At 34.0% G+C, this 22381-nt stretch overlaps 1 long non-coding RNA gene across 1 annotated transcript in view; it reads left to right on the top strand.

The window, feature by feature from the left end:
- Positions 1–1338: 1338 nt before the first annotated feature.
- LOC149486413 (uncharacterized) overlaps positions 1339–22381 on the top strand; it is a 36941-nt gene continuing 15898 nt past the window's right edge. The window contains exons 1-2 of the long non-coding RNA XR_016315956.1: positions 1339–1510; positions 14049–14189. This is a non-coding gene — a long non-coding RNA (uncharacterized LOC149486413). The remainder of the gene's footprint in view (positions 1511–14048; positions 14190–22381) is intronic.

Below are 22381 nucleotides of genomic sequence, written 5' to 3'. Positions count from 1 at the left end.
CCACGCAACGTTTCGAACACAACAAGACTGTAGTTTTATTTCAGCCATACATCACTCCTGTAAGACACACATTTGTACTGATTCATCTCGCAAAACGTTTCTAAATCCGTTGTATTCGTAAGGCGAGAAGCTAACAAAGCGTGAGTGTTCTGAATTTGACGTGAACATGCACTCGTAATGATTTATTTGCGTACTTTAAAAATGATAAAACGTTTCAGTTCGCGAGTGCTCTTGTTTGTGAAAAGATTAAAAAATAATAAAAGCTAACTAAACGATGGTAAATAACATTTTACATTATAAATTAAAATAATTAAGATTATAATTATAAAATTGATTATAATTTTTGATTAATGTTGTGTAGTCAGTGAGTCAAAACACTAATCAGTGCTTGTTAATCACTAATTGAAAATGTTTTGAGTTGTTATTAAGACGAAATTTAGAATAATATAACAAAAATCGAAAGTGTGCATTTTAAAATCGTGCAATAAAATTTAAGTACGCAACATAGAATCAAAGAAATATACATAAGTAAACTCTAAACACCCTTCTTCTGACGCAGTCAAATAAAAATGTTAAAAATCCCTTTAAAACCATAATACCTAATCACTTTAATCCGCAATAATATCAGCAAGATATTGTTATAATAGCGTCGTAATAAAGATTTTTACGAATGCTATTAACTGACGCTTAAAAGGGGACATAAATGTTTATACAGAGGCTTTATTCGACTCGTATTCGGTAGCATTGTAAGCCACTTTGTACTCTCTGAACTTTTAACTGCAAGCGACGCAATGTTAAGATCGGTGCAGATACGCGTCGGGATAAAATTTCATGTTACATGAAACAGAACGTTATTTAAGATAAAACGTTGATTTTTATTGAATTATTTTTAAAGTATTGTACTTACATTTTCGTTATTTTCGTTATATTGTGATTTGTTAAAAAATATACTTCGATAGGTACTCGGTAAAGTCTTTTCCAATACTTAAAAGTTATCTTCGTCAATTATGTACTTTTCATCTTATTATTTAATTAAGTATTTTGTAACGTTACCATCCCATAGAAGTTACACTAATAATATGCCACATCCTTGTCACTCTTGATTGTTATAGTGAGGGTATTTGGATATTTGTCACGTAGAGGCGGTTAGTCAACATCTTGCTGTCAGAGCGGAAACACGTCGGCATGTGTCGTCTCAAAGATATTAATTGCCGTTCAGTACGAAAAATGTACCAAAGAACTAGTGTGTTCTGTGATCCAATCTAGAGGCATAAACATAAATGGGTAAGTTTGTTTCACCTTTCTTCCTCTACTAACTTGTTTATTGGCACGTGCACAAAAATCCACGTAACAAAAATGTGAACGTATCTTTGCAGCTTGCACTTTGCTGAAATCCGTTTATGAAATTGAAAACACACGCACCAAACTCGCTCCCAGTTTGAGTACAAAATTTCGCTTCGATGACAGAGTTTGTTCAGCGAAGTTGGACTGTGGGCAGCGCTTAGGTCAAGTACGTATTTAATTTATGTAGCTTTAGATTAAATTGTCTGAGCCTTTTGTTAAATGTAGTCGTTGAATTACATTTATCTAGTATTGAGCTGGTAAGTGTTTAGTGCATTTAACGCATATGCTATGTATGTATATAATCCATGAAAAAATTAATCTATACTTAATATTATAAAGCTGAAGAGTTAGTTGGTTTGTTTCTTTGTTTGAACGCGCTAATCTCAGGAGCTACTGCTCCGATTTGAAAAATTCTTTCGGTGTTAGATAGCCCATTCATCGAGGAAGGCTATAGAGTATAGGGCATAGGCTATATATTCACGCTAAGAACAACAGGAGCGGAGACACGCGGGTGAAACCGCGGAACGCAGCTAGTTTGTAATAAATGGTTCTTTTGACGACATTACAAACATTTTAGTATTAGATAACTTTATACAAAAGATAAATATTATATACCATTAAATAATAAGCTTAAACAATGTAAAAATGAATTTCTTCGTCCATTCTTCTGGAGTCACTTTATAGCCAACTTGTAAAATGCATTTTTAATATGACGTGAAGAAAGAGCCAGCCATTATATAATTCAAGATGAAATTTAAAAATGACAATGTAGAAGTGGTTTTTAAATGTAACTTTTTGCATTACGCCGTACACATTTTATATTTTACACTCTTTTACTTTTTCCGTCATTTGAAGCAATATTATTATACCTAATGGGTAATTTTCCTTTGGATAGAAATTGTTATGGACTGAATGTAATGTCGTATTAAGTCGTACATTTTCATAATATAATTTACGTATAAAGTACTATGTTGTCGTATGCAGCACAATTATTACTTTAGTAAAAAGGCCGCCACTCCTTTAGTATGGGGTATTAGGACACATAGTTCATATTATCACCTGTATATAAGTTTAATTATATGAACAAGTTATCTAAGTATATATTATTAATGGTAAATTAAATAAAAAAAAATAACGAAGCTCGATGTCGCTCCTAAACTCAATTCCCAGATTTGTATATAAAAGATAAATCTCAATATTTTCTAAGACAAATTTAAATATCGCAAAGGCCGACGACTATAAACGTCTTACATTACGACTTAACATAAATGAAACTGAATACCTTCTTGATAAATAATTTCGTCAACGAAACGAAAATAAATGCGTCTGTGAAAACCTAATAAATGACGGAGGACGGTTTTTTCGTGTCAAAAAAGTGAACAATTTATTACGACAAAATGGCTGTTAGAAAAATGAGCTTTCAGGCCTCCCACGTACTTAAGATAAATTTCAATACAATATATTAATAACAAATATGTAATATATACCACTTGCAGCAGTTGATGTAATTAATTAAAGTTTTAAATTTAATACAATATTAAGGGAACGTGTTAATTTAATTACCTACAAAATTTACATTTAATATTTCAGCAGTTTCCTCTTACTAAGTTCATGTGAACGTTACATTCAACATACATACAACATTCTGTAATTCGTTATTCCCAGTTTCTCCAAATAAATGTTCCAAAATTAGAGAGTATAAAAATTAAAACTTGATGTATAATAATTGTCGAGCTCTTCGTGTGCAAGTAAAGTGTTTACTTGTAGGTTTCTAATTTTTGTTTGAAAATTTAAAAAAAATCTGCTGAATAGTTTCAGACCTAACAGTTCAAACAAACAAAAAAATCATTTCGTTTTAAAAATATTATGTAGGTAGTATATAATTGTAATTAGGTCTATTCCACTGACTTCGTTTTCTTTTTTTGAAAATGTAAAGCAACAAATTGTTAAAATAAAAAAATAGTTATAACAGTATAAAGCTTTCAATCACAGTTATGTAGTGGAAATAACATCACATAAAACATGGCGGTCTGTCAGTGTTTCTTCAATCTTATTATGTACCGGTCAAATGTGGCTACTTGACCACATTTTTTTACTTTTTCTTAGCTAACTTATTTATATTAAACTTTTATTAACATTTTATGATTTGTTCATGTCATGAATGATTTCATCATTCACTTTTACTAGGTATTTCTTTAAAATATATTGAATCTGACATTATTTACAAATAAACGTAATACAGGTCAAGTTGACACTGATGTGGTATCTTGACCTTGCACATCAGTTTTCATAGGTAGATGCTTAACATTCTTGTTTTAGGCTAAGTTGCTATTACTTTTTAATTCTTCGACTTTTTAAATATTGCAGCCCGAAGCTTTACAATAAACTGTTAGGCTTTGGCTACCTGGTCAAGTTGCCACGGGATTTGTAATGATTTCATACAAAGCATTACATGTCGGATAGGGTTGTCACAAACAAGACACAAATTTTAATGAACTATTTATTTATTAAACTAAATTTAATACATATGTATATGTATATTACTTAATACTTATAGGTATTTATTAATAGGTAAGGAAACATTTATTTTTCATTAGAAATATGCTAAATCGTTGTCATCAAAGAGAGTATAAGTATCTGGATTGTCCGAAATTTGCAGCAAATTTATTGATTTTACTATGCAAAACTCGAAATAGATAAAAAAAGGAAAAAATGCAGTCACGTTATTTTTTGTGTCAACCCTAGGCGTAGGTCAAGTTGCCACGCAGCGGTCAATGGCAACTTGACCTAACCTGAGGCATCAATGCCCAAGCAAATATTTCGACAGATGAGCCTAAAGTTGGATAGTTCCCACTGTAAAATCAATCTCTAGGGTTTATTACACAACATATCAAAACTGTACTCATCTGAGATGTGCAGTTTGAGCTCTACAAACATAATAATACTGACACCGGCAAAAGATCCTTAGTCACAGTCACACTTCGATACGTTATATTGCGAGAACCAACAGCGTTACCGCTTTAAAATTAAAATATGTTGCCAATTAATATTTTAAAAACCTACCAACATCGATACGTTAGGTCAATTTGCTTTCAATTCTACAAAATTTGATATTTTGTTGTTAAACGGAAGGTGTGGTCAAGTTGCCAAGTAAAGGTCAAGTAGCCACATTTGACGGTATGCATTCTCTGTTGGACATTACTATGTAGGAACACCACAACTGTAGTACGAATGGGACTGGATTCACTGGAATTTGAAAAAAAATATTTGGAACATTACGTTGTTTTGATATTGTAAATCACTTGCTATTGAATCTGTTTAATAAACATCAACATTTAAATTCTAATACATATATCTTTTTTGAATAATTTACAGTTTATTAAAACAAATCGTACCAAATAATAATCTATCGCTATCCAAGTGACCAAGACGTATAAAGGTAACACTTTGATTTTAGTTTAAAGTTATTTAATGAAATATTCAAATGTAAATAATTTGAAAGTCAGATATTCTATATTTCACCGAATTAGATAATATTAGTAACTAGCCGCTCCGCGCGGTTTCACCCCCATGGCTCCTCTCCTGTTGGTCGTAGCGTTATGGTATATAGCCTATAGCCTTCCTCGATAAATGAGCTATCTAACACCGAAAGAATTTTTCAAATCGGACCTGTAGTTCCCGAGATTAGCGCGTTCAAACAAACAAACAAACAAACAAACAAACTCTTCAGCTTTATAATATTAGTATAGATATGGGTAGGGATTTTACTTATAATGTAAAGCTTGAAGCAAAAGTTTTTCCGGTCCTTCTAAACAAACTCCTACATAACAATACTCTTTTTTGAAAAAAATCAAATCTTCTTCAATTTATAAATACATACAAAAGTCCAAAGATAATGAACAATCAACGTCACCCTACACCTGACCGATTCCAATTTCCGATGCCATACATCTCGGAGCTAGGTCTATTCAGGCCTCATATAGCCTCTGTCGGGAATTAAGCCCCCATTACGGTTCCTCTGCTCAATGTTCTTGTAATACCTAACTTTGACTCCGGCCATATTATTCTAATATATGCAGCCTGATTCATAACCTGCTTGAAATTGTAACTTGCTGGATAAGCTCTTGATTTAGGATGTGTCATAAATCTGTATTGATGGCATCGATAGACATTTAAGGAAACTAAGTCATCGAAATAATTGAAAAATACGCTGAAAAATTGTTAAATCGAGTTACTATTGGTGTTCTTCTACATCATATTCTTGAATCTGTAGAGTGTTTATTTTTCTCTTGGTTGAACTTTTGTTTCTGAAGCCACTATTTAATGTAGGTCAGTAAAGTTTAAGATCATAAATAAATACAAATAATTTGATGATATTTATGCCGTCTTTCATTTTGTTATAAAAATATGTAAATGATAATGATACCACATAAAAAAATGATATTCCCCACTCTTGTAAACCATCTTTAACGGAAACTGATATTACCAAATGAAATACTAGTAGACTGGGGTAGAAGCCTTTAAAAATAATGAAAAGATAAAAAAAATCGCAGTCGGATGAAACCCATTAGAAAAGGAGGGGAATATGATGAAAATAAAAGGAAAAATAAATTACGGTCAATCCGAGTTCGGGAAGTGGGAGGGGGGAGCTTTTAAGAGAAAAAAATGGTTTCTCTCGATTTCCGACAAAACTACAAGTCCTATAGAAAAAAGTTCAATGGCAAAGTTGTAGGTAATTAAAAGTTCTACAACTTTTGTATTCACAATTTTTTCACATAACCTCAAAATTTAGGTGAAAAATTCAAAAAACCAAGTTTTTGGTCTTTTATTTTTATCTACTTCAAAATTTATTTTTTTTCTACGAAATTTGGTGGAAACTTACTTTATTATGTCCCAAATACACTGTAATTTATTTGATTGAAAATATTTATTTTTTCGCCTTATTTTGAATTAATACCAAAAAAACAATCTAATTTTCAATCGAAAAGTCACCCGTCAAAATATCAGCTTTTTTCAAAAACTTGGGGTGACTTTTATTCATTGAAATCTCTACTTTCATATGGTGTAAAAAAAAATAAACACCACTTTAGTAAATGTTCTCAGGAAATGCATACAAACAGTGTGATAATGAGCTTTTACTAAATCAGGCACACTTCTTGAACTCTATATCTTCTCTTGTATCGGCTCTTCGGTGATATTTCAAGAGAAAAATAATTATCTGTTCTAAGTTTAATATTTTACAGCATATTCAAAAGCAAAATGATGTCGATAAAAACATTTCAGGTAGTTCGAGAAGTGTGCCTGATTTAGTAAAAGCTAATTTTCACACTGTTTGTATGCATTTCCTGAGAACATTTACTATGATGGTGTTTATTTTTTTACACCATATGAAAGTAGAGATTTCAATGAATAAAAGGCACCCCAAGTTTTTGAAAAAAGCTGATATTTTGACGGGTGACTTTTGGATTGAAAATTAGGTTGTTTTTTTGGTATTAATTCAAAATAAGGCGAAAAAATAAATATTTTCAATCAAATAAATTACAGTGTATTTGGGACATAATAAAGTAAGTTTCCACCAAATTTCGTAGAAAAAAAATAAATTTTGAAGTAGATAAAAATAAAAGACCAAAAACTTGGTTTTTTGAATTTTTCACCTAAATTTTGAGGTTATATGAAAAAATTGTGAATAGAAAAGTTGTAGAACTTTTAATTACCTACAACTTTGCCATTGAACTTTTTTCTATAGGACTTGTAGTTTTGTCGGAAATCGAGAGAAACCATTTTTTTCCCTTAAAAGCTCCCCCCTCCCGCTTCCCGAACTCGGATTGACCGTAATTTATTTTTCCTTACATTTTTATCATATTCCCCTCCTTTTCTAATGGGTTTCATCCGACTGCGATTTTTTTTTGTTTCAAAAATTATCTACTCTAGTCTATAGTCACTATAAATACTAATGAAATAAATGAAGACGCACTTGAACTAAAACAATATTACTACCATCAAAATAGCATCGCATCTCAAGCTTTACTAAGCATGAAGTCATCTGAACTCCGAACTGGATTAGAGAGCCAGTTCTGTCAACATCGTATTATTATGTACTATATTATCTGTAGTATTATGCTTCGAATAATTGTTTAATTGTAAAATTAATATAGTTGAATAGTTATAGTCATTTTTAATTGTATCTATAGTTTAAAGGAAATTGATCATTAATCTCAAGAGTTGAAGGAAGAAAGAAAAGATAAAATTTAAGAGATCGCATAACCATTTCACACCATATTTCTAATACTAGCTGCGCGCCGCGGTTTCACCCGCGTGGCTCCGCGCCTGTTTGTCTTAATGGATTTGAATTGGATGATATATGGCCTATAGCCTTCCCTGCTATCTAACACCGAAAGAATTTTTCAAATCGGATCAGCAGTTCCTGAGTATAGCGCATTCAAACAAACAAACAATTAACTCTTCATCTTTATAATATTGGTATAGATTTACATTGTACAATGTCATAAAATTTAAAATTTTCGTAATACAATCCTTAAAAAAGCTACTTTAAAATAAAAATAAACCTAGGTATTTAATCAATACATATAATAAAATTGTAGAAAAGTGATGTCTGTACAATGAAAATATAAAAAAAAACTTAGCAGGTGTTATTATTAAATCGATCCTGAACCCAAAACTGTAGTTAAAAAAATTTTTGTCTGTTTGTCTGTTTGTCTGTTTGTCTGTATGTTCGTGCACGCTAATCTCAGAAACGGCTTATCCGATTTAGATGCGGTTTTCACTAATATATTGTGGTAAGCTTCACTTAACATTTAGTGTTTATTTCATGTCAATCGGTTCATAAATTAAAAAGTTATGACCATTTAAGTAATCACGGCGAACATTTGCTAAGGCATTCATGTATAACTTTATTACATGAATAACTTTATTACGTAAATTATACGCTAAAGTTATTCCTTGACACGTCCAGATGATCATATCGAAAGTACCGTGGGGGGGGGGGGGGGTTAGCTGAGGGGGTAGTAGGGGAATCAAAGGACCTTTATTTAGATTTTTGCTCATAAGTCTAAAACCTGCACAAATAGCATTATGGTTACTTCTAGGTAAATTTTCTACATAAAATGTCTTTTAAATTATGTCGTAGGTATTATATTTTTAACCCCCAACGCAAAAAGAGGGGTGTTACGTCCGCTATGTGTGTTTGCGTGTCCGTCTGTGCAACTGTAGCTCGCTAACAGGTAAAACGAATTAGATGCGTTTTTTTTTGTTACATTAGTTGTTCTTAGATATAGTGTATCAAAATCGGTTCATCCATTTATTATATATAGGGGTAAAAGTGGGAATGGAAAAAATGAATGTTGTCAGTTATACCCAAGTGATATATCAAATGAAAATAGACGACCTGTCAGAAGCAATTAGTCAAATTTTATCAAAATCGGTTCATCCATTTATTTTATATAGGGGTAAAAGTAGGAATAAATAAATGAATTTTATCAAATATACTCAAGTGACGTATCTAATGAAAGACATGACGTGTAAAGTACAATAAGACATATTTTATCAAAATTGGTTCATCCATTTATTGGATACTAGCGGTCCGCCCCGGCTTCGCCCGTGGTACATATTTACGTTTTCTCTACATAAAAACCATCCTCGTACTTCAAGGAATATAATAGAAAAGAATTATCGAAATCGGTTCAGCCGTTCACACGTGATGCCATGACAACGCGAAATGGGTGCAGACCCGCCGCCTTTTTATAGCTCCCGCCGCGAAGCGCGTCGAAAGCGGCAACTGATACACAAAAATAATCCTTATGGCTGCATGATTCTGTATTCACGCGCGATGACTTATAGCGTATTTCATGTATAACTTTGGTGTTTCTACACCGATTTACATGATTCTTTTACTATAACCTGCCCAGGAGTATGAAGAATAATTGTGCCAAATTTGGTTAAAATCCGTCGTGTAGTTTTTGTTTCTATAACGAATATACAGACAGACAGACAGACAGACAGACAGACAGACAAAAATTTTACTGATTGCATTTTTGGCATCAGTAGCGATCCCTTATCACCCCTTCATAGTTTTTTTTTAAATATATTTCATGTACAGAATTGGCCTCTCTACAGATTTATTATAAGTATAGATAGGTATAAAAGTGAGAATAAAAAAATGAATTTTGTCAAATATACCTAAGTGGCATATCAAATGAAAGGGCATGACATGACGTGAGAAGTATAATGAGGCATAGGTATTTAATCAAAATCGGTTCATCCATTTATTGGATTATAGCGGTAAAAGTGGGAATGAATAATCGAATGTGGTCAAATAATATACTCAAGCGGCATATCAATTGACGTCTGAATTACAATTAGTCATGTTTTATCAAAATCGGTTCAATGTTTATTACATATAGGGCACCTTAGGGGTGATATAGTGGGGATAAATAATCCAAATGGAGCACCAAACGAAAGGATATGACGTGTACATATAGGTACAATTAGACATGGTTTACATCAAAATCGGTTCTGCCATTTACTAGGGGTGAAAGGGAAAAGTTGAAAGTCTGTGAAAGTAGAAGGATATGGGAGCGGGAGGATAGCCATACCCTGGAAATTTTGAACTCTTTTGTACCTAAGTTTTTTAGCTCGGTTTAGTAATAAATTTTACTAACAGTTATTTTGTGTTACATATTATTTATTTTATTTCTTAACTTTAAAATAATCTGAAAGTACTTATAATTTAGTTGTTTGTGGTAGTACGTGTTTCAAGACGTGTTTACTCAATAATTGTGTGTTAAGTAGTAACTACTATGCAGTCACTATTCCACGCGGACGAAGTCGCGGGCACAGCTAGTAATGTATAAATCCATAATGTGTCATCTTCTTTACAAGGCATCGCTGTACCTGACAGCGTAAATAATTTATATGTTTTAAGTTTAACATAGTTCCTAGAAGTATAATATTTCTTTGAAAACATCGATCTTATTTTCTGTTTTTCTACTAATTGTAGTAGATAATCCTAGGAGATAGTGGCTAATTTATATCAGTACAAACAAACCCGGTTGGCTGATTGATGGATTACGCACGCAGGTCTTAATCAAGAAAATATTTCCAAAATTAGAAGTTATATTGAAAACACGATGTAAGAAATCAATATAATTATCAATATTCTTTGCGCCATACATCATATTATATGGCGAACTGGTCTTCTTTTTTATCCGATACGTAAGTTCCTAAGAATCGAATGCGACGCGACAATGTACTTCTACTGCCTATAAACTTTTTATAGATCTCCATGAAAGACGTGACAAAATCCTCCCTATAGAAAATATTTGAAAATAACTTTTCTCATACATCACGGCACCAGCTTTAATGATTTTACTTTGAAGGCAAAACCGCAAGTAAAACGCAATGTGAACTAACTTTGTAGTAACGTTTGCGAATTCATCCAAAATTCAACTAAACAATATTCACGTTGTAGGAATATATGTTTATTTTATTATGTATACAACTGGTATAAACTAGCCATTCAATCAGAACTATTCTCAGAAGGGCTCTCAAACAAATACACGAATAATGTGATTGTACCCAGGGTCAAAAAGACCCCACGATAAATTATATCGTTCTCGTCTTTATCGCAACGAGCTACGAATAAATAAGTTAAGGTTTTATGAGTTTCCATATTGCCCTCATATTTCTTTTGTTACCGGGGTGTTTTGTAAATGTTTATTCCAAGCAATTACGACAGATAGCAATGTAGTCTCGTCTTTAGTGGGTTTCCTTATACAAGGAGATACAATTGGGAATACAAATTCTCTTCTACGCTTTGTTGTAATAATTGGTGCTATATATATTTTTTTTTTTTTTTTACATTAGGATAGGTAGACATTTGACCACAGTCCCACCTGATGGAAAGCGGTGACGCGGTCTATGGTGGTAAATCATGTCTACCTAGAAAATGCCTATTTATTCGCCTCTTGAAGGAACCCATATTGTACTTCTCTGGAAAGACAGACGCTGGCAGGGAGTTCCACTCCTTGGCGGTTCGCATTAAGAATGACGACGCAAAGCGAGAAGTGCGAGCAGTCGGCATTTCCACCAAGTAAGGATGGTAGCCTGCAGTGCGCCTGGATGTCCGTTGAAAAAAAGGGGAAGCAGGGATGATGCTGTGCAGTTCAGTGGCGCATTCGCCGAAGTGTAAGCGATAGAATACCGAAAGGCTGGCAACTCTTCGGCGATGAGTAAGACTCTGAAGGCGGTTTTCAGCTAAGTTATCGTCGCCTATAATTCTTTTGGCACGTCTTTCCATCGCTTCCAAAACATCAAGGTGGCATTTGGCAGTGCCTGCCCACAGGTGGCAGCAGTATTCCACACAAGATCTAACTTGCGCTTGGTAAAGATTTAGAAGCTGTTGTGATGTGAAATACTGCCGCACCTTAGATAGTATGCCAAGTTTTTTGGCTGCAAGTTGTGCTTTGGACACTATGAACCGCCCGAAGTTGAGATTTGGCGATAGAGAAACGCCTAGCATCTCCAAGTGGTCCGCAAATTCTATCGCCACTCCTTGGAAACTGGGAGTCAAGGTGAGAGGACTCTTTTTGGCTGAAAAAAGACAAGCCTGGGTTTTTGCAGCATTAAATCTGACTAAATTCGCTTCTCCCCATTGAGATACATTTTGTAGTGTCAGATTCACCCGCTGAATCATGGCCTCCCTTTCCATTCGAACCATGTCTCCTGTAGCACGAGCATTAGATAGGTACCTCTCTACAATGGTGCAATCATCTGCATACCCGAAGATGTTTGATTGCAGTAGATCATTTATGTGAATCAAGAAGAGAGTTGCAGAGAGGACAGACCCCTGAGGTACACCGGCATTAATGGCCAATTGATCAGACGAGCAGCCATCAATAACTACTCGAATGGATCTTTCTCTCAAGAAGTCGGCTATCCAAGCTGTGAGGAGTGGAGGTAAACCGTAAGAAGGAAGCTTGCTTATAAGGGAATTATGCCAAACTTTGTCAAAGGCCTTCGAGATATCCAATGACACTGCTAATGCTTCGCCATGGTTCTCAATAGCCTCTCCCCATAAGTGAGTCGCGTGCACTAGGAGATCCCCAGTTGATCTCTTTGGGCGAAAACCATATTGGCGATCGCTCAAAAGATCATTGGCCTCTAGATATGCAAGCAATTGATTGTTCAATGCACGCTCCATAATCTTACAGATTATGGACGTGATTGAGATCGGACGGTAATTTGTAGGATCAGCACGGCTTCCCTTCTTATATATCTATAAGAAAAAATGATAATTTATTGAATTTTCTCAGCCGATATCTCTATGGTATGCATTCAAAATTCTTCCTGTCTCCAGGAATAAACATATATAATAGGTAACACAGGGTAACACTAAGATTGTAACGATGATGGTCCAGCACCAAATTTTTTGACGTGTTAAGTTTTTGTTTTTTGATTGTATAGGTATATTAATATTACCAAGAAGCTTGTATTTTTTCGCAGAAAATATAAGTAGATAACATGCATAATAGAAGTAATTGCTCTAATACGTATTTAATTGACATCTTATTGTATCGGTTTCACAACGATGCTTTCCTAATCACTTCTCTGCTATACACACGCGACATACAAAATAATCCGACCTTGACATTATTTCTGAGTATTTGAATAACTCTACTACGATCTTTTATACAATGTTCTTTTCATTCTTCATACAGAAACATTCCTCTGTACGTAATTGACAAGATGAGCACACTTTGAATTTAAACGAAAATCACCCATCATATGAAGTGCAGCTCAACCTGTAACATCACTATTCGTATAAGTTTCAGTGAAGCTGAATTTAAAAAGTAAAATAAAGAGAGCAGTGACACAAAGAAATGTTCCTCGTTTTTGTGAACTCCCCTTTGTTTAAGCTGGAAACACAGTAAGGGTCTGTATATAGACATTCGGAAGGAAATGGGTAAAATAAATATTTGGTGCTATAAATATGCCTCTAATTTTATCCTTGTTTAATTTTGTTACTACCGTCAGATTCTATATAATATTATAATTAAATGCTACTTAAAATACATGTAGAATAGATCGTTTGTACCATCATCAGACATAATAACCATCTTTAGGACACATATTATGCACTTATCAAATCTGTATTATAGCAATTTTCTTCTCATTATGCGCCCTACGCTTAAATAATGGACATATGATGACATGAAAGACATACTTCTATAACAAAAAGTATATTATTGCAATAGTTCCCATATTATGTCGATATTTCCGCTATCGCTTCCGCTACTACATAAGCAAGGGCTTAGTTTAACTGACGGCGGTACATGTCACATACAATGCTCAGAAACTGCACGCTTACCGCTCTCGACCTTTGCTTTTTACAAATCGTCTCAACACAGGTTAGTTTGAATTTTGCTCCGTGTTGAAATAACATTTTCGAAATACTTTAGTTTCTCTTTCAAATGTTCTTGACACTTTAAAAACTCCAAAATGTTGTTGGTGTGAAAGGAGAAATTCGCTGTCCATTCTTTATGAAATCATGATAAATGTTAACGTGTTTCAATTAGTTTACGTGTGGAAGTGTTCTCAGCATAGTGCACTGATTGTCTTCTTGATAAAACTGGTGTAAAATAATGCATTACTAAAAATATCTCTCTATATTCCAAATGAATTTTCAGGTCGTCCTTGTGAAGAGTTTCACGCAAACAAGCAAAGTGAACCGCAACGCCGCGTCACACAATGCTAAGGAATTCAAGAGCAATTGAAATCGACAATGGAACCAAAATCCCAGCCAACTTAATTAGATATGCGACCTTGAGGTATAATTTTGTTAGTATGCTGGAATAATCTCTTTGTAGGCTTATGTTTAGCGCTGATTACGAAGACCATTAGACATTGATTAAGCACATATAAGCTCAAACAACCTTTAGAGCGCTAATGCACCATACATTTGAGATAAAGGGGAACCTTTAGTAAGATTAGTAGAAGGAATGCTAAAGTGCATATTGCTTCAGCAATGTGCATTAGTCAAATATATAATTTTGACAACTGTTCGCAAAAAAACGAAGTTAGTTCTATTTCATCTCGATATTAAGTTCTCTACAAGTGCGAAGTTCTTGGAAAGAGAAGAACTGTCTTATTGCTGTGACAGTTTTGCAGATGATTGAATAGGGTTAAATTTGACGTTTTAGCACAGAATACATAATAGTAGCTAAACGCTACAGAACGGACACTCTCCGCCTCCCGCCAAAATTAAACTTACCTCACCCCCGCGCGATCAGACATAAAATGGGCCATATTTTTCTGCAAGGACGATACGCAACGAAGATTGACAACATTAATCAAATTGACTTAAAAGTAATTTTATTATTTTGGATTTGTGATTATCGTTTTTCGTAGAAAATGGTTAGATATTGTGCTGTTTACGGATGTATTTCATCAGAAAAACGCGAATTTTTTTTTACGCTAGTCACAAATGTGCCAACCATAAAGCGTTAACACACACATTTACAGTCTCTACAGTGTGACTGTCAAAACGATCATTTTGTATGGAGTGTCCGGGGTGTGGTTTTAGCTCGAAGCGAAGACTGTTCCTTCCGTGAGTTCTTATATAAGTTATCTTATTTATAACTTGTTTTATTTATAAAACTTCCCATTATTAGGTAAAGGATATTTGTTGGTTATTTTCCTTTCTCGTTAAGATTGGCGTAGAACCTTTGGAAGCTTAGAAAAGTTGGAATTTATATTATAAAAAAGCCATAAATCAATGAATCTGGAATAACTAAATGGCATTTAAGAACACAAAAAAATCGTGCCCTTAAAGATAAAAATTTAAACGCCTTTTAGCTATATAATAGAAGAGATAATCAAAAAGGCAAAAAGGCAAAGATTTTCACCTAATACAACACGCACACACGAGAGGCACAATTTCGACCGATTAACTTCGACCGCCAAATACAGCCAGCATTTTCAAATCATTTGAAATAGGGTTGTCGAACTGTTTATTTCTTACTAGCTTCCGCCCGCGACTCCGTCCGCGCGGATGTCGGTCTTCGCGTGGATGGTTTATTTCTCCATTTTGAGTAACTCTGACAATAACATCTTATAAATATCTATTGGACTCAAATACGGCTAGGCCTATAATAATACCCAACGTGTGTTCGCTGTTCTACAGAACAACGTCTATGGATAAAACTGAAAAATTAAGATTATTTTTTTTCTTCGTATTTTTTCAGGATAAAAAGTATCCTATTTTACGCCCAGGATAATAAGGTATAATTATACCAAGTTTCATCGAAATCGAACCCTTAGTTTTCACGTGATGTCTTCACATACAGACAGACAGACAGACAGACAAAAATTTTTTTAATCACATATTTGGGTTTGGTATCGATCCAGTAACACCCCCTGCTATTTATTTTTTCAATATTTTCAATGTACAGAATTGACCCTTCTACAGATTTATTATATTATCTTCTTATATACAGGGTGTACCAAAAAGTAGTGATGAACGGAAGCTGAGAGGTAGAGGACCTAAAGGGCTATCCGAATCACCCCCATGTATGTTATGCGATTTTTCGTATTTTCGGAGTTATGACGTTTTTTTCAATTTTTCACCTATCGCCGAGTACGATGATATTTTCACTCATGCTGACGTCAATGATTGCGGAAGATGCTTGATTTTTTTTGTGTGCTAAGCTGAAAGATAGGCCAATTCAGTATGGTAACATTTACTATCGTTAGATCTTTGAATGGAATAAAAAAAAGAATTAAATGGCAAGAAAGATAAAATTACCCAATATGTTCACCACTTCAAGGGCCCGTAAAAAAATAAAATCACATAAAAAAAGTTTTCCGTTTGACTTTTAAAAACTTGCTCTATCTATCAGATAGCTACCCTGAAAATTTCATTTAATTATTCAGAAGGCTTCAATCGAAAAATTTAAATCTAAATGTGGTAAGTGCAAAAATTGAATTAACTTGATGATCATTAAAACCAATAAATAGGCGTTTAATTACCAGAAATTTTTAAAATAACCCCGCTGTTGCTCAATGCAAGTGCGACATCACCGTAAAAAGTTGTCTTTTAAATGTCTGAATGCCCTTTTATCATTTTTAATGGTTTCTTCTGCTACTATGAATTTCCGGGTTATTTCGTCCAAATTGTGGCATTTTCTCAAGTAGCCGAGGTCTTTTTAGTATTCCCATTGAAACAAATCAATGGGGTTTAGGTCGAGGGACCGTGGAGGCCAGGCTTTAAGGCAGGCATCACCGGCGCATGCGCAGGCTGCAACGACCAATCCATCTTTCAGGGTATCTTTGCCCTTTAGCCTGGCCTGCACGGTCCCCGGACATAAACCCTATTGATTTTTTTCCTTGGGGATACTACAAAGACGAGAGACTGCCACAATTTGGACGAAATAACCCGGAAATTCATAGTAGCAGAAGAAACCATTAAAAATGATAAAAGGGCATTCAGACATTTAAAAGACAACTTTTTACGGTGATGTCGCACATGCATTGAGCAACAGCGGGGTTATTTTAAAAATTTCTGGTAATTAAACACCTATTTATTGGTTTTAATGATCATCAAGTTAATTCAATTTTTGCACTTACCACATTTTGATTTAAATTTTTCGATTGAAGCTTTCTGAATAATTAAATGAAATTTTCAGGGTAGCTATCTGATAGATAGAGCAAGTTTTTAAAAGTCAAACGGAAAACTTTTTTTATGTGATTTTATTTTTTTACGGGCCCTTGAAGTGGTGAACATACTGGGTAATTTTATCTTTCTTGCCATTTAATTCTTTTTTTTATTCCATTCAAAGATCTAACGATAGTAAATGTTACCATACTGAATTGGCCTATCTTTCAGCTTAGCACACAAAAAAAATCAAGCATCTTCCGCAATCATTGACGTCAGCATGAGTGAAAATATCATCGTACTCGGCGATAGGTGAAAAATTGAAAAAAACGTCATAACTCCGAAAATACGAAAAATCGCATCACATACATGGGGGTGATTCGGATAGCCCTTTAGGTCCTCTACCTCTCAGCTTCCGTTCATCACTACTTTTTGGTACACCCTGTATAAAATTCTCGTGTCACAATGTTAGTCTGCATACTCCTCCGAAACGGGTGGACCGATTCTCATGAAATTTTCTGTGCATATCGGGTAAGTCTGAGAATCGGCCAACATCTATTTTTCATATGTACCACGGGCGAAGCCGGGGCGGGCCGCTAGTTATATGTATAGATTCATAGCAAATAGTAAAAATTAATGAATCGAGCAGACTTTGATAGCATTTTAGCTAGGTCTTTTTATGTCACGTTATATTAATCTTACATTTACTATTATAGATTAGATATATAGACAAGCTAACAGATAGACATACTATTACATCTAGTACCTATAATTACATTTGATATTCTTAGAATGAAATACATAGGAAAATTATGTTCATATCAAAAATTGTACCGAAGCGCCTTATCTTTTATCAATAAATTAACTACGGTACTGTGAATTTGGAACTTAAAAAAATATTAATAAAATAAATATTAATAGGTACTTATCAATATATCATTGATAAGTACCTATTTTAAATACACTGCCAGATTAAAAACTAGTACGTGTCAGTTAGCAAGTAGTACCTGTGTTAAAAGAAAAATCACAAACAAAAAAATCTATGTCATTTCAACCCTGAACGGAATACCCTCAATATAATGACTGCAAACTTTCCCGATCGACGAAAAAATATACCGAACTCCGATCAGGCGGTCCCTAAGTAATTCGGGCGAGCTGAATAGCTGTATTTCGAAGGAAAGTTACCTAAACTTTACTGAATAACGCTGACTTTAAGCGGCTTAAAAGTCAGATGCTATATAACACCGTATGAATAGTTTATTCGTAACCTATACTACTGAGATTTAAGTTCTTGGCGCTTCGTTCTTTCAGTCGTTTTATGAAGAGATGTCTCAGCGACTTTATCTATGTGAAAGAGCGTGAGTTTGCAGAATTTAATTACCTGTTTATATATTAAGTTCAAATCAGTTGAGATAAATGTTGTGATGTGATTTGTACGCGTTTTATAAGCAAGGAATTATTAGTAACAATGGTCTTGAAGCGATTAGGTACTATTGAATAAAAATAAATTCTTCAACGCTTAAATATTTATTGTTACAAGGAGAACGTTCTATACTGCAGTTTTGTTGTCTTAGGCCGCGTTTCCATCTGCAAGAAAACTTCCGCAAGAAATTTCCGACAGTCTGTCTGACAGCAGCTTGCAAGTCTAAGGCCGCGTTTCCACCTGCAAGTAGACTTGCAAGCTGCTATCAGACAGAATGGAAACGCGGCCTTCCTATGTAACGTAGGTAGGTATTAGTATTAAGTTTTAATCAATAATTGATTCTTTTAAACCTACAGTATGTAGTGAATACTCGTAGTCGAACTCAATCACATGTCCCCTGATTATCACAACGTCATCTATGAGGGTATGGTTCCCCATATCTGAACATGACCTAATTCATGTCGAAGCGTACTCCACAACCCAATAGTACTAAAACTTTCTTGACATGTGACATAAATCAACCTAGGAATTATTTAGTATACGAGTACAGAATACCTAATAGTAGGTACTAATGTAATATGAGTATTAAAGTGTATTTACCTAGAGATTGAACTAGTGTATTTTATGTGATAGGAAAATAAAATAACAAGTCACAAGATTTAAGATATGTAGTTAAAATATACCTAACTCGTAATAAAATATTAATAAACCACCTTTACCTTAAGAAATCAATATCAAAAAGCCTTTTCAATCAAAAAGTCATTAATAAATCAGAGATCTGGGAATAATATTATAAAAAATCACTTTATATTTCCAATTAACCAATAGGTACAAACTACAATCAAACCTAGTTCTTCCAAGAAAATATTTATGATTATATTTCTACTTGAATAATTGATTTATTGAACCAAATAAAAATGTCACAGCGTTATTAAACATAATAATTACTCTACTCGATAACTCATTAAAGTGAATATTAATATCATGACATCAATCGTATAAAATTTATATACCATTAATAAAATTCAATATTTCACACAGCTACGTTCCCGGAATAATTATTATTTATAAGTAAAATGAAGCAAATAAACCGCATGTTTAATTGAAACAGAAAATTAATTAGTCGATATTATATCACTTAGAGACAGTCAACTGTAATAAACTAAATACCTACAGATCTTCACACTATTTCACTTGCTTAGGTACTCAAATATTTGCAGATGGCTCAATGGATCCAATTTTACTCTGACATTAGAAAGAAATAAAAAACGTTTATTACATTTTATTTACACTAAGATTAAGCAATTTCACTCTTCATACGTTTCAGTTATCTTCTGTTTTTTAAAACACATTCCCGCGTTTTACCGCTCCATTAATAGATATTTACGACTGCATTAAGTAAATTGCTTGACCGACAAACCTGCAATTACGAGGTACAAACACCACGATCCCAATTTAGACGAAAATTGACTTTATCACGAGCGCAAAGAGCATGAATTTGAAATTCCGTTGCTGGTGCATTTTTCTGCGGCGCTTAGCAAAGCAGAACCGTTTTATTGGAAACGCTGCTTTTTCTACGCTCCAGTTCTGGAAAATTCTGAAACATACGATTTTTCGATTTCGTTCAAAGAGAGCACATATCATACTTAAGTACCGATACAGATTATCAAAGACTGACGAACGAATAGATTTAAAAATTCCTTTCATGCCAACTCATAAGCTTATTTCTGATTTAAAAATGTAATTACCGTTTACCACTGAATAAAAAATGTTTTACAAACAGTATTGTCAATTTTATGACGAACAATTCCATGTCAAAAATTTTATTAAAAAAATGTAGAGACATTATAGACCGGGAGATACTGACACAAAATTTCGAGTCATTTGTAACAGGATGGCGGTTCTACAGGGGTCTTAGTACGCAATGACAAAAAGAAAAATGATGGAGTGAACACTGGTACCGGTGGCTTAGTCGCGTGGGCGTTAGTCGAACTCGTCGTAAAAATAGCGAAAGTCAAACGATTTGTAACACAAAAATTTTAGAATTTACCGATAGCCCATAAAAAGAAGTAGGCGGTAGTGTCATGCCATACTTTTCCGGTGTGACTTACAGCCCGCCATACCGACGCAAATGTGTTGATTTAAAAAAAAACAATTCAACCATTTGTACCAGGCTAACTTTTGCACAGGTAACCATCGTCGTGTAGCCATTTACGAAAATCACCATACCATACTTTTCGGACGATTCCAAATGGTCGCCATACCGCCGAAAATCTGCAAAAATTTTTTTTTTTCGCCAAACTTTTTGTACCAGTATTGCATTTGGATTTTTGGAGAGTATTTGATAAAATGTGACCATTATTATATTTGCCATACTTCTAGTAGGGGGAAAAAGTGCTGCCATACTTCATAAATAAATTTATTATTAATTTATAGAAGTGAAGATTTCTACCACCTAGATCTTTGAAATTTTGTATTTATATTTGTTGAACCTCAAACTTATAGGAAATATTAATGCCATACTGTTACAAATCGTTCAAAATACGAATAAAATCATACAATAAAAAAAAAATCTTATACACATTCGCCACCTCCCACAGGTATGGCATTATCACACTTCTATTTATAATCATTCAGGAGTTGTTGAAAAAAAAATTTAGAGTGTTACAAATGGTTCGGCGAAAAAAAAAAATTGCAGATTTTCGGCGGTATGGCGACCATTTGGAATCGTCCGAAAAGTATGGCATGGCGATTTTCGTAAATGGCTGCACGACGATGGTTACCTGTGCAAAAGTTAGCCTGGTACAAATGGTTGAATTGTTTTTTTTTAAATCAACACATTCGCGTCGGTATGGCGGGCTGTAAGTCACACCGGAAAAGTATGGCATGACACTACCGCCTACTTCTTTTTTATGGGCTATCGGTAAATTCTAAAATTTTTGTGTTACAAATCGTTTGACTTCGCTATTTTTCCGACGAGTTCGACTAACGCCCACGCGACTAAGCCGCCGGTACCAGCGTTCACACCATCGTTTTTCTTTTTGTCATTGCGTACTAAGACCCCTGTAGAACCGCCATCCTGTTACAAATGACTCGAAATTTTGTGTCAGTATCTCCCGGTCTATTAGTAAATGTAAACAGAGATTTATAGTAAGTATTTCATAAAATAATGACCCTGTTCTATCCTCTTCTTTTAATATTTATATTGTACTAGCAGTCCGCCCCGGCTTCGCCCGTGGTACATATTTACGTTTTCTCTACGTAAGAACCATCCTCGTACTTCAAAGAATATAATAAAAAAATAATTATCGAAATCGGTTCAGCCGTTCTCGAGTTATGCGCTTACCAACACATTTTGCGATTCATTTTTATATATAAGAAGATTACATAATAGGATGTGATATCATAAAATGCTTGTAAATTTATTTTACAGCGCACCCATTCTAAACTATGTGACATTCAATAAACAATAAATATGAGATGACTCTGAACGGATTCAATATTTGCTCACATCGACGTAAAACATTCCATGTTTTCCACTAGATATATTGAAAAATTACCTGACAATTTAAAAAAATCTACTCAATTTTTAGCACGCTTTTATTATTTTCATCTGTATATTTGGATGTAACCGAGTCCCTTAGATTTTATTTTGAGACACTTAAAATGGACATATTTAATTCAAAGAATGTACATTTATCAAGGATTAGTGACAATACCATGCATTCATGAGTTCCTCTCATTAACGCGTGTTTTAATAATTAAAAAAAAACTTTTGTTGAAATATAAGCGTCACTTCAATAAGCTAGTTAACCCAACAAACTTGCAGTATCCAAACTTGTAACACTATAAATAAACCCGAACGTTATCCCATAACCTCGCTATACATCTCTGTCACATCCACTTAGACCCATTTAATGTACTTACTACAATGTAATAGAAAC

This window comes from Colias philodice, chromosome 8 (genome assembly GCF_061535455.1).
Source record: "Colias philodice isolate Cphi_HAF_F1 chromosome 8, ilColPhil1 Martin Lab GWU primary, whole genome shotgun sequence".
NCBI classification, from domain to species: Eukaryota; Metazoa; Arthropoda; class Insecta; order Lepidoptera; family Pieridae; genus Colias; species Colias philodice.
The sequence above is the reverse complement of the archived record's forward strand: the minus strand, read 5'-3'. Positions and strand labels throughout refer to the sequence as shown.